Genomic DNA, 14,311 nt, shown 5'->3' on the forward strand with positions numbered 1-14,311 from the left:
AATTTGCCTACCTTGTGGATCAGCAGAATCGCCTGGGAAGCTTAAAATGAAAGATTCCAGACCCCTAACCTCTCCAGCAATTGAAATATGGTAGTACCAGGGACTCTGAGCTGCTTGGGATTTTGTTAGTGCCACCAGTGATTCTAATGACTGCCTAGCTGTACGCAGTGGGACTCAAGTTTTGAGCAGAGGCAAGAGAAGAAAATGGCATTTCCCTGCAGATGGGCTGTACCAGCTGCAGCTTCAAGTCCAGTACCTCTTATGGGAAAGGAATTACACCCTCATCATTCACCACATCTACATCTGCAATGCTGGTTCATGTCAGACTGTCATCTTTGACTCGGTAGGACAACAGTGCCTATTTGAAGGCCATCAAACCAATGACATTAGCCTTATTTACTGTTGAGTTTGAGCTGGAAAATACCTGCAATATGGTATAGTAAGAAGAGCACCGAATCTGAATTCTGAAGCTCACCAGAGTGTTCCACTGACTAATCTCAGGGCTATGGTAAGCACCCAGTGAGAGTGGCCATGAGAGGTGACACCCTGCACAAGTCAGGGTACTGGAATCATGGGACTTTAGAAAATGTCTTGTCCACCTGCCTCATTTCATAGTAGAGAAATTGAGGCCCTGAGAGGTAAGGTTCTTCACTGAAGGTCATACGCCAGCTATTAGTAGGGCAGCCAGCACCAGGGTGTCCAAGCCTTTGCCTCCTTCCGTTTCTCACTGTACCCTTCTTCCCCATATTATTCTCTTTTGGGATCTGAGGAAGCGTATTTAATCACCTTTCATTTTCAGAAATGAGGAAACCCAGGCCTCATTTGTCCATGGCTACAAAGCTAATTGATTTATTTTTGCTTTGGATGACTAGGAGTCAAAATAATGACAGATGATAAATGTGAGATGGCATTTGTACACAGCTTTTAAGAGGAATCCACAACAGATTCAAGTTTTGTGAGGTCTGAAACTCACGCAATTTGAAAACTTTTTTAAAGAAAAATAACACACAATTGCAAATGAAAAGTTAGGTTCCAGGCCTTGGAATGGTCTGCACAAATAAGGGGCCCTCATTCACTTCACTATAAATCTACCTCCAGGAACAATAATAATGAGATCCCTAGTCATGTGTGTGCTGCTTAGGTTCTTCTGTTTGTGTAAATAGCATGTGTCCTGCTAAGTCACCTCCACTCATAAAATGGAGGCCATTCTGTCAACAAATAAGTATTAAATATCTGTTTAATAAAAAAGGAATACTGAAGGGAGCCAGGAGGAAAATAAGCCACTTTCTCTAACTCAGGAGCTGAGGCACAAAGGCAGAAGGGGACCTCCCTCCCTCCTGTGGTGTGGGCCAGGGTGCCTAGTGGAGCCCAGCCTCTAGTCGGTCTCCGGTTTTGGTCTCAGAGAATCTTCCTCTCATCATTCTTCTCCCTCTGCCTATCAAATGGGGCAGTGGATGTTGACAAGAGTCAAACCCTTTGAGGTTTTTGGATGAAAAACTTTTTGAGATTTACATGACATTTTTGTGGTTGTGCCGACCCAAAAAAAAGTCTCATATCTCAAGTCACCGCCTTTAAATGAATTAAAGGTACATTTATCCATCAGGGCCACATTCCCCTAAAATGTACCTAATAGCACTGAAACAATTAGAATCACATAGGTATCCTGAACAATCCATCTCTTCTCAAATTTTTTTCTATTTTCATTTTTGTGAAACAACTTCTTTGTCCAGTGTGTTTATTTAAATGATCACATCAGCATTAGTTTCTGGTTTGGGGTGTTTGTTTGTTTGTTTTAAGCCTAGTTTCTGACTATTTCTGAAAGATACAACATAGATACAGGCCGGGAGGGAAACTACTTTTAGGGTGTTCTCATTATATTCATTTTATTTCATTTTTTATTGTTAGGTTTACACTATTGAATTCCTATGGAGAAGGAGGGGTTAGAGCTGTGAAGAAGTCATAAGTCCTTTTAGGTAAAATCAAGTACTGTTTGTCTCTAATCAAAATTGCCCTTTCCATCGATGGGAGGAATGACGAGGGCTCTGCATCACCCAGAGTTCATTTTGTTTTTCATGGCAGTTTCACTGTCTTTGGGAAGTGAGCTTCTTGACATATTAAAGATAAGGGGCAGGAAAACTTTGGCAGGGTTGGCAGCATCTCCTTCGAGTGCAGAATGGAGGACCCCAGAGCTGGCAGTTTGAGGAATGGCTGGTGGCTTCTGATGTCACAAATAGAGCTGTCACTCATGTGTCCCTTTGAATCATGGATCTCAAACATCCTCAAAAGCTCTTCCCTGGTAATTTCAAAACTGTGAACAAATCATTCCTAAGAAACAAAATAAACAAAAATGCAGAGGAGCAAAGGGATATTTAGGATATGGTTCTAATTAAAATTTTTAAGTTTTCCTTTTCAAAATCCTGTATGAGCTATTAAATATGAAAAAAACAAACTTCTGAATAGGAAAGCAATAAAGGCCATTACCCTTAGAGGTTTTGAACCTTGTAATAAACAAATAGGTCTTTTCCCTGAGTGTTTCTTCTTATCAACACAAGGGAGCTGAGTGGTGGCCACAGCTCTAAAATACTGAACATGGCTGCCTACTGAATTCAGCATACACACGTAGGGATATGTTCCATAAGATGCACATGCAGACTCTATTTCTACTAGCCTGTGGAAAAGTAAACATACCTGCTGTTATGAAGCTTCTAGTAAAGGAACTACAAAAGAAACGCATCTACTGGGCACTCCCACACTGGCCAAGGTACGTTGGAACCATCTGTATGCTTGCCTGTGGCATAGTTAATCTCATGACTATCAGTTTGCCAATTATCCAGGCCCATTTAGCTCTGCTCCCACTCAGTGAGCCCTTTGGCTATTTCTCTGGTCACTGGCACCTAAAGTCAAGGAGAAAGAAATGAACATTTATTAAGTGCTATGTTTGTACCAGTTAATCTTCTCAATGAAGTATTATTATCACCCCTGTTTTACAGAGAAGGAAACTAGTAATCAAAGAGGTAAGATAACCTGTTCAGGACCTTTAAGTATATAGCTCATGCATTATAAAGTGACCACCCCAGCTAACATTTATTAAGCACAATATTTGCCAGATTTCTTACAAAATGTCTTACAAGGACTATTTTATTTTATCCTCATACCAACTGCTTAAAGATGGTATTACTTAAGTATTCTTGTTTTACAGATGAGGTCGTACAGCTAGTATGATGGAGCCAGTGTTCAAACTCAGGCAGGATTGCAGCCTGCACTTTAGACCACCATGCCTAACCTCCCCTGTACACCTGCTCTGCCCGATTTGGTATTCATCAGGCCCACGAGGCTACTAAACACCTGAAATACGGCTAGCTCGAGTTGTGATATGCTCTAAGTATAAACTACACACCTTATTTGGAAGAAAATGTGAACAAATATAAAATATCTCATTAGCAATTATATCAATTACATGTTGAAATGGTAATTTGGTTATATTGGGGTAAAAATTAAATTTAGTTTCACTGTTTCTTTTTACTTTTTGAACCGAGAAGACTAGACAATTTAAAATTACAAATGTAGTTCACATTCTATTTCTATAGAACAGCACTGCTGTACACAATTTAAAAATATATAAAAGAACTGAAATTCACTCAGGCCAACATTACTTTTCATCAGTAGTTCTAGTTAAAAATCGGGTTGGAGCAGGTGAATGGGAAGGTTGAAGCCGTTTTTTAAGATAAGTCTGGTGTTTTCATGAATTTGAGTTACGTGTGCTTTCCTCACGCCTTTTACCGTGTGTGGGTAAGAGAGTTGCCATTTTTAAGGTTCAAAAGAATTGGGTGAGGTATATCTCCAGTGCCTCTGTGGAGTGCTTCAGCTGTCTGAGTGTACTGCCAGAGGCCTCTCTTTCAGACTTTAAGGCACGAATTGCTCACCACTCTTCCACACAGCATTCTGGCCACCTTTGAGTCTGTCTCTTCTAACATAACATTCAGTTCTGGCTCCAGGTATGGTTCCTGGCACAAAGTTGATATAAGTCATGAATGCTTTTTTGTTTGGTTTTGTTGTAGTTTTATTCTTTTTTTTTTTTTTTTTGGAGATGAAGTGTCATTCTGTCACCCAGGCTGGATGGAGTGCAGTGGCACAATCTTGGCTCCCTGCAACCTCTGCCTCCCGGATTCAAGTGATTCTCCTGCCTCAGCCTCCTGTGTAGCTGGGACTACAGGCGCCCAACACCGCGCCTGGATAATTTTTTTGTGTTTTTATTATAGATGGGGTTTCACCATCTTGGCCAGGCTGGTCTTAAACTCTTGAGACCAAGTGATCTCAAGTGATCTGCCTGCCTCAACCTCCCAAAGTGCTAGGATTATAGGCTTGAGCCATCCCACCTACTTTATTCTTAATACCTATTGCCAGGCAGAGGTGGCATGGATAAAGAGAGAAATTGGGAATATTTGTATGAGATGGGAAACCATAGGCCAGGAAAACATTACCCAGGGGGTTGTACAGGATTTAGTCTGAGCACCACTCTCTCCGCAGCACGCACACGACATGCCCTCCCCTCTTGAGGCTAGAAATAATCCCCACCCTCCCCCAAAACAGAGAAGAATTTTCTACAATGAGATTACTGTCTGAAACAGATGTTTATTCTCGTCACTTATAAAGAACACTTAGGGATTTATAGCAGCTCAGGACAGAGAAAAGGAAGTCGGGGGCTGGCCATTGATGCTGGTACAGATCTGTAAGGCCAAGTGAGACTCACCTTGCTTGTCATGACCCAAAAGGCCTTTCCAAATGGAGTCCTCTCATTTTAGTCTACAGACATATGGAGAGACGTGACATGATGGACTAATTACATTCCCAAGCTATGTACCCCCAATCTTGATAGAGCCACTCCACTGGCCAGTGCAGAACCAGGCCAGCTGAAGGAAAGGGCTCTGAGTGAGCACAGCGCTGCCGGGCCGTGCCCCTCCCACCTCATCCCATCCAGAATGGGCCTGATGCAGTTCTGGCTACCCCTTATTCACACCTCTTCACCCATACGTCCCCAGTGACCTGCGTCCCTGTGAAGCCCAGGCTGACCGGAAGGTGAGCCTCAGCAGAAACCATCAAAGAGCTTTGGGTCTGGGGCGGAGGGCCACTTCCACTCTCGCAGTGTCTTGGTGCTGACGTCATCTGTCGGCTCAGCCATTCATTGCTTCTCTCTTCCCTGAGCTCCCGCAGATCTCCTTTACTCGTTTCTTTCATGTTGGAAGCTATGTCCTTGGATGCTGGATCACTAATTATAAACGTCCTGTGCATTTACCTGGCTCTGGTTTGGCCCCTGTTGTCTGTTTCTGCCTGCAGGATTGTCACCGCCATTGCCCCTTTTCCTTATCTAAGAACCTGCCATACCGTGTTTATCCTTTGAGCTGGCACACCAGGAGCGGGGAGGGGGCTGGAATTCCTGTTGGTGAAGTCACTACTTTAAGAGAATTATCCCAGAAATCCTTTAAGTTGCAAACATATCATACAGCAGCAGAGTACCACATGTTAATTAGCACTCAGTACCATGTTAGTAGAGAAGCCTACCCAAAGGAATGATACAGAGGACCTGTTATGTCATTGAGAACACAGAGGTGGGGCTCAGGTTCTGGACAAATCAGTATAGTTTCAGGAAGGAAGATGAAGTGGGGGCTTTAAATAATTGGAGGCAGTAGGCCTGTATGTGGAACCAGATGCTAGAGAGCCAAAATTCCTATTTTTTACTTTTTCAGTGTTGTGCCCCTATCTTCACCTAATCCCATCCATCACCACAATTCTGTATCCCATTGTTTTTTCAATCATAGCTGATACCTCAGCTTAAGCTCCAGTCTGACTCCCAGCTAAGCCAGAATTATTTCAGCAAGAATTATAAAACAGTTTTTAAAGGACGCACATGAACCTTAACCTTAGTATAAAGACATGCTTAGCCTCCATACAAATTGCCAAGTTGAGACTTCAGTTCAGACAGCAACTCCCAAGTTATATGAAGGAGCTAAAAGCGCTGTTGCAAATTACCTATTCGAAATGTCTTTTTCAAAACCTGTTAAATTCACAGCTCTCCTAAAAATGCTTCATGTCCAAATTATTTTATTTTGGGGTTTTGCGTGTATGTGGTAGAGAGGGTTGGGGTTTGTGGCGGCTACAGAAAAATTAGTTAAATTCATAGGATAAAATTTGAACTTTTGCAAATGAGTAAACAGCCAAAACAAACACCACTTCAGAAAAAAAAAAATGCACGTTTTCTCCTTTTGAAAAGCAAGCAGTGGTTAAGCAAAATACCTTAAAAGTGATCTAAAAAGCTTTTCTAAAATAAACAGCTCCGCTTGTGATCCTAAATTGGGACCACATGTAGATGTGAAAGCTACGAATGCAGTGCACAGAGAATTCTCGTCTCTGCCTTCACTGTTTGCGTGCCTCCGAGTAGATGATGATAATGCTTCCGAGTAGATGATGATAATGCTGCCTTTGGTCCCCAAGGAGCTTGAGTTTTTCAGATCCCGGTATGAGGGGAAAGGCAGAAGAAGACAGAAAAGGAATGAAAACAAATGCCTTTCAAGACAAAATATCCGAATGGGTTTCATTTTGCTTATCTGCCAACAGGCTCAACCCAATTTAGATCTCTCCTACAAGGCCAGGCTCATGCCAGCCGGGGTGTCTGGCCTTGCCGGCTATGTGGGGCAGTCCCTGTGAGGGACCAGGCTCGAATTCAGAGCAGAAGGATCACTCTAGCAAACTGCCTGGGCCAGCCCTCTGCCCTGAGGCAAGTCAATGAATAAGCCAATTCAGCACAGATAGAATCATTCCTTTGTTTTTCTCAATTACCAAATGCTGTGTGCTTTGGGGGTCACTTGTCCTGTGAGTTTAGAGAATGTGGATATTGCAACATAAACCCTCACCATTCAAAACAGCTTAAACCAAATTCTGTTCCCAGGGAGGAGAGCTGAGGTGATAATATACATCTGTAAGTGTAAACTCTTGTGTGTTCCTTTTCTCATTCCAGGAGACACATTTCTAGTGCTCATGGTCTCTTTCATGAGGGACAAACATCAGATATGTGTTGATGTGGACATATTTTTTCCCATATTGGAGGGCAAGCTCCTTGAGAGAAGAGATTATGCTGCCTGGATTTGTGACTTTGTTAGGCAAAGCAGGACTGTATTTAGTTTTGAACTGATATGGAGGCACCAATGTCAGTAAAAACTCAAATGTTCTGAGCCCTGTTGCTCAATATCTCAAATACAGGACCATGATTGCCGGAATGAAAAATATGTAGCATCATTAATTTCGAACCTGTTAATTGTGCTATTAGGAAATATTGACTAGATAGTAAAAGCAACTGGCATTCACCGGGTGCTTATTACACACCAGGTACTGAGGTAACATTTTATATACAGTATCTGATTTGATCCTCCCACACGCATGTTATCCTCAGGTTAAAAGGGGAGAAACAGGTCCAGTGAGACTCGGAGGGTATGAGAATCCCATAGTGTGTGGCAGAATGTGAACTTGAACTCGGGGCCCTATCACCAGGAAGAAGGCCCTTTGTATAAAAAGTGCTCTCGTTTCTGTGGGTCCTCAGTAAATGAAAATAGTTGCTTTTCATAAATAAGTCTGAATGTTAGGACTGATTTCTCACCAGAAGTCAAGGCCAAAAGGTCTTAATACATAGAGTGAATCAGGAGAAAGGATGTGTGGGAATGACTGCGTTGTTTTCTTGTCTCCCTTCAGTTACTTGGGCTGCAGGAAGCAGAAACATCGGGGTCAGACATCTAAAATTTTAGGTTCCACCCTCCTGTGAGCCATTTCTTTGCGGCTCCTTTCTCCCGTTCATAAGGGCCAATCCGTCGGTCCCTCTCCTGCTCTTTCTCCTTACCTCCGTCGTCTTCTTTCCACGGGGGACACTGACTGGCGAAATTGCCTGAGCGCTGACTGGGAAGGAGAAGCCCACGCGCGGATCATGCAGAAGCTGACTGGCGAGCCCTCTGGTTGTGGACAAGTGATTGTGCATTTTGTAAAGTTGTGGGTGTGTTGACCTCACGTTGTGAAAAAACAGAAACACTTTTGTGGCAAGTTAGACCTTAGGAAGGAGATTTCTGGGTATCGGGGCTTCTCTCAGCCCCCGGTGCCTGGTGCCTGTGGCCAGCGTCGCCTCAGGGAGTCCCGGGCTGTTCCGTGGCCTCCAGAAGGGCGCCATCGCCCCCTCCCGCCCCCCTCGCCCCCCTCGGTCCCCTCGCCCCCCTCGGTCCCCTCGTCCCCCTCGCTTCCCCCGCCCCCCTTCCCCCTCTCGCCCCCCTTCCCCCCCTCGCCCCCCTCGCCCCCCTCCTTGGCCTTCCCTCGGCCTGGGGAGCGCTGCCGCGTCCCCACCTTGTGCCTGCCCCCCTCGGGCGCTCCGCTGCACCTTCAGCGCTGTCGGCGTCTGAGCGGAACCCAGAGGAGGCCAGGCGCCGTGTGGAGTGCCAGGCCACTCCCGGGCCGCTGACAAAAGGAAAACCGGTCGTCCCTTTCTGAGTGACGCATGGAGACCGCAGTGTATTTCTAGCATCTGCTGTGTGTGGTAACGTAAGTGAAAACTGCTGGACCCGTTCCCTTCAGCTAAATGGCTGGTGTTCAGGGGAAAGTGCCCACTCTCCGCCAGACGCTCCTCACGGAACTCCCTTTTTATGAGGTGGGCCGCTGGCTCCCTGGCACCAGGCTGCCCCGCCGCAATTCTCCTTTATTGCCCAGCGCCACTGCCCCGTTGCGTGAGAACCCAGGGCTGCAGGCGGGGTGAGGGTGCGGACGGGGCGCGGCTGGCTGCCCGCTCGTCTGGCTGTTCCCAAGTTGCGTGGCGGAGTCCGCAGGGCAGGGGCTGTCTGGATGTTCCAAACCTCGGCGTGAAGTGGGCACTCGGGTGCCAAGGAACGGGGGTGGCGAGGCCGACGCGTGGCGTCCCGTCTCAAAGGCATTCTGCCGGTGCCTGGCTCTGCAGTGGTCACTGACACTGGGGGTCCCCTGAGTGACCTGGAAACTGTGAGAGACCCCAGCTTCCCCGACACGCCGTTCTATTAACTGTGGCTCTGGAGCTCCAGCTCATCTTTGGAAGATGGAAACACACGGGAAAGGGTATGAATGGACGCAGCCAAGGCCCCGTGGGGGCTCTCGCAGTGCCACTATAGAGCGCACATGGGGCTGGAATCCAAAATAGCACTAACTTGCTGAGTGGCTTTAGGCAAGAAACTTTCTCCCAGGACTCACCTTCTCGCTTAGCATTATGCATAGTGATTCTTGTCTTACTGACCTCACTAGGATGTTTTAAATAAAGATATAAAACTACTTTGAAACTGTTGAAACCATAACATTACCAAAAAAAAAAAAAAAAAAAAAAAAAAAACAAGTAGCCCAGGTCCCATTTATGTTCTTAATTTCTGACCAACCTTCACTTTCATCAAAACTGCCTCCACTGGCCCCAGCCAGGAGAGCTCTTGCATCGTAGTGGACATCATTAGGCTCTGCAAAGGACCTCGCTTATCGCGTGAGAACTCACTTTCAAGGGAGGTGTTTACCGCTAATTCCCACAGAATTAGTGTGAGAAACGGGGTAGCAGGATCCTTTTCTTGCAAAGTGTGCGCAAGTGCCTCTGTAGAGTAAAACCTCAAGTAAAAGGACTACAACTGCAGTGACAGCTCCTTTCTCAGAAACTGCAGACTTTTAAGAAGGTTCTTAGCAGCCACACTGGATGTCACAAATTCCATAAAGCAAGATTGGCTTAGGTGCTCTCCCAGAGCTAATTTAATTTCATTTTATACATAATTCTAATAAACCTGGCTCTCTCATTTTCTAGCCCCTTGCTACTGAAAGTGTGGCTCATGGACCAGCAGCATCTGCACTACCTGGGAACTTGTGAGGAATGCAGAACCTCAGGCCCCACCCTTCACCTTGCATCAGAATCAACATTTGGATAAGATCCCCGTGTGCGTGTGCGTGTGCGTGTGCGTGTGCGTGTGTGTGTGTGTGTTGGGGGCAGGGTTAAATAAGAAGAGACGTGCAGGGCCTAGGTGCACTCTCAAGTTAATGCATTTCATCATGGAAAGGATTGGGATGACTAGAATTAATAGCTTAGGAGGAGTGAGGTGACAAAGAACATTGACAACTATTGCATCTGGGACCATTTAATATACTTTTATATCCGAATGCCCTTTAAGACTCTGAGAATACACTGTTACAACACTGTATAGTCATTGATATTCCCAGTAATACAGGCAAAGTCATATTCCCAAGCTGCTGTTTAAAATATTTACCTAATATTTGTAGTGGAACATTTTCCTTTAAAATGGTTAAATAGAGGCCGGGCGCGGTGGCTCAAGCCTGTAATCCCAGCACTTTGGGAGGCCGAGGCGGGTGGATCACGAGGTCAAGAGATCGAGACCATCCTGGTCAACGTGGTGAAACCCTGTCTCTACTAAAAATCCAAAACATTAGCTGGGCATGGTGGCGCGTGCCTGTAATCCCAGCTACTCAGGAGGCTGAGGCAGGAGAATTGCTTGAACCCAGGAGGCAGAGGTTGCGGTGAGCCAAGATCGCACCATTGCACTCCAGCCTGGGTAACAAGAGCGAAACTCCATCTCAAAAAATAAAATAAAAAATAAAATGGTTAAATAAATCTGGATCCTAAAGCAGATGCTTCAGCAATCTGAATACTACATGAAACACCGCATTCTCTGGTGAAGAGATAAATGAGATATTATTATAATCAGAAACCTCAGTTAATTCAGATTGTTTTATGCACAATATTTTGGAAAGTCAAATGACATCAAGGTAAGATGTGATAACAGAGATTTACTCTAAAACTAAACAATGAAAAAAAAAACCCAAGCAGTGCAACGAAAAGGCCATGATCATTCAGAGCCAAGAAAATTTTGGGGGGTCAGAAGATATTCAATTTTCATATTTCTCTTTACTAGATACTAACAAATGATCTTTGAAATCATGGAGACAGGAAAATGGATTTGAAACTCAAGGGAGTTTTTAAGTAACCAGAAAAGTCAGTGTGCCCTGTTCTGGACAAGTGAGCATTGGAGTTGCTAAACTCCAGCTGGTGGTCCTTGGGGATGCTGCTCAGGGCTTTGTTGACACCTAACAAGACCACGGGTGGCAAAGCTTGGAGCTGAGGTTGATCAGATTGCCAAGGCCAGGGAGAGATTGAAACTAACCAGGTCAGCTTCCCAGCTAAATTGCCAACCTCAAAGGGATACATGCAGGAGGGAGAATGGGAGGCACATAGCAGAGGATGGGAATGCAGGGAAGAGCAGGATGCTGTCGAAAGATTGGCAGATTTTTACACAGGGTTCCAGCACAGGCCAAGAAGGAGATTGAAGGGCTCTGACTCAAATAAGACCAACTCTCTTTATTTCTCACTCCCTTGACAATTATAACTGAGTGCAGCTTTATTGCCACGGCAACACGAAGAATGTCTACCAATGATTTGATATCTAGAGCTTGGAAATAAACAGCTGCATGGTACCAATTTTATTATATAAAGCAACGTTTATATAAACACAACTGGGCTTAAAACTCATTTGGCAAGAATTGAATATTTTCCATTTATTCTAGAGACATTTGTAGAGTGCCATGGCTGTGGTGGAAACATAAATAAAGCATCATCACAGGACAGAATTAATTAATTGCCTGAAATAATTTTAAAGCTGTAAGTGAAAGATCCTATCTTTATTAATGGCATTCTTTTCTCAAATCAGCAGATTTTGAAACCTCACAAACTTTTGACTCATCTCTCCTGTGCACTGCTAGAAATCTGATTTGACTCATGTTGCAGCCACTCTAATTCCAATCCTTGTCACTTCACTCCTGAGTTTCAGCAACACTCGGAGCAGAACTTAACTTCTCTCCAACCTAGCTAGCTTTGTACAGTGATCTGTTTTCTATACTGTACATTATGTTGGGAATATATCTTATTATATAATATACTACTGGTTTATCGTGTTAGTCTTGTATAACCAACTAGAACGAAGAACCAACTAGAGAATAGGAACTATGTCTTTCGCATTTATGTCTTCTATGGTATCTAACATAATTATTGGTACACAGTATGTCGCTACAGGAAGTCTTCCATGACCTAGCTCTGAGCTAGACACTTCTCCTCTACACAGCTGTGACACACTGCTGTATCCCAGGTACATTGTCAGTGCATTACAACTGCCTCCATTATGTTCACTTCTTTTTGTTTCTCTGTAGACTATGGGAGCAGAGCCTATATTTTTTTTCTGGTTCATCATTGACTCTCTGGTACCCAGTACAGGTTTTGATGATATGTTATGTGCTCAGTAAATATTTTTAGATTGATTGTTTGATTTGTTGTTGGTTGTTACTGCGGTAAGACACTTAAGGAGGCTGGGATGAACAGACCAAATGGCATCCATAGCATCATATTATTTTGTTTGACTTGGCTTTAGGTACAGTAGATCAACATAACCTAAATATTATACTGATGCAGATAACTAGCATTTGGCTTTATTTGCAACTGTATAATGTTAAAATTATCGTATTTTCTATACCTGGTTAATTGTCTAAAATTCTGGCTCATGGAGTGGAAAGGACAGAATTTTTTACTTCTGCGTATCTCCCTCAGTTCCTACCTCAGTGAGTGTTTCTTGATTTGACGTCGTTAAATGCAGTTTAAAAAGAGTCTGTGTTCTAATGTATCTGCATAGTGCTAAACATCTGTTGCTTCCTAACAAGTGCTGCATTCATTTTAATGGCACTGGTGCACAGAGGTAAACAGAGCCTTGGCAGGCCTTCCATAAGGGAAACTGTGTTTGCTTCCTTCATTAATTACTAATGGAGCATTAAGACACGCATTTTGCCTTGAGCCAAGTTGGATAATTCCTGGCACTTAATGCTAGGGTGCTTTCAAAAGTCAAGACATGTATTGACACACCAGAGAGCCTGCCCTGTAGCAAGCACAGTGGGGGCTATAGTGCCAAGATTATATAAAGCTTCAAATATATCAATACCAAGTGTACTGATGTGTCTGTTTAACCTTTGCGGCTATTGGGTTAATGTGGAATAATATGTATCCCTACAAAATCTCTGAAGGTAGCTATCACAAGTGAACTGGATGAATCATCAGAAAGATACAGAAAGGTTAAAAATAAAAGGATAGTCAAAGATTTACCAATTAAACACAAATCAACAGAGCGAGAGTGGCAAGCTAATAAAAGAAATACAAACCAGTCTTTGATTTATCAGTTTATATTTAGCAGCCAGTTACCAACACAATTAAAATGAAACATTTATACACTTGGATATGCCAACTAGCATAGCATCAAAATGATGAAAGTTAAAAACAGTAAGAAATAAGAGAATGACAGTCACTTATTGATAGTAGTAGATTTTAACATATAGTCATCAGGTTATGATAAACTAGAGATAGAATGTGGATATGGATATAAAATAATGTAACTTAAATGTTGATAAATTGGCTATAGTTAGATGTGTATGGGTTATGTAAAATATATTAAATATTCACATGGAAAATTTCCAAAAATGATATGGTAGTTTACAAAAGAAATAATCATATTTTTGTAAATGCAGAAACTTTATGGTTTCTCTCATTAGAAAGCAGTGACCTAGATTTAGGCTATATACGTCTCATTATTCTCATCACAAAGCAATGAAATATAAGTGTAAACAAAACAAACACCTCTTGATGTCTGAATTTGGGGGCTAGAGGAATTAGCAAAGGTAAGATTGTCCTTTTAAGGTTAAAGGTTAATCAGTACAGCACACAAAGACAGAGTGATGCAATGTCACTTCAGAGAGACAATATGATTCCCAGGACACTAAGATCTAGTCATGATTCTACTGAATATATTAACATTTCCAAGGGGAAAAAAATGTGTCAATCCAACGAACGCTGGTTCAGCCGAAAAAACAAACACAAGTGCCAGTGTTCATCCAGGGACAAGGGAGCCTCGTCCAACTGGACTTAAATAATCCAGCCTGTTGGCAAGATCCTCCTCCTTGAGAAGATGGAAGCATGGCATTATTTTTGCCTGATTTTGCTCAAATTTCAGGCACACCAAGGCATCTTTTGATTGTAAACCAGCCTGCCTGTATAGGACTGCGTACACCATGATTGTGCATTAAGGGAACTCTGAGTGTTGGGGCTCCTATGTCCCCAGGGAGTTGATAAACATGAGATCCTTCTAAGAAATGGTCTGCTCTGGTGCTGGAAAAGGATGCTTCATGAGCCTTATAGAATGTTAAGGCTAAAAGAAAAGTAAGTCCAGAAATGAACATGCAT

General features: G+C 43.4%; 1 protein-coding gene and 1 long non-coding RNA gene across 3 annotated transcripts in view; one reads left to right on the forward strand and one right to left on the reverse strand.

The window, feature by feature from the left end:
• Nucleotides 1-14,311, forward strand: part of SCG5 (secretogranin V) — a 53,025-nt gene that overhangs the window by 20,951 nt on the left and 17,763 nt on the right. The gene's annotated exons all lie outside the window — the stretch shown is intronic.
• LOC141583661 (uncharacterized) lies at nt 1,868-8,112 on the reverse strand. The gene is made up of 3 exons (XR_012516417.1): nt 7,886-8,112; nt 2,689-2,894; nt 1,868-2,325 (listed from the first exon to the last, which is right to left on the reverse strand). It is a non-coding gene; the product is annotated as an uncharacterized LOC141583661 (long non-coding RNA).

Source organism: Saimiri boliviensis, chromosome 2, assembly GCF_048565385.1.
Source record: "Saimiri boliviensis isolate mSaiBol1 chromosome 2, mSaiBol1.pri, whole genome shotgun sequence".
In the NCBI taxonomy this organism is placed as follows: domain Eukaryota; kingdom Metazoa; phylum Chordata; class Mammalia; order Primates; family Cebidae; genus Saimiri; species Saimiri boliviensis.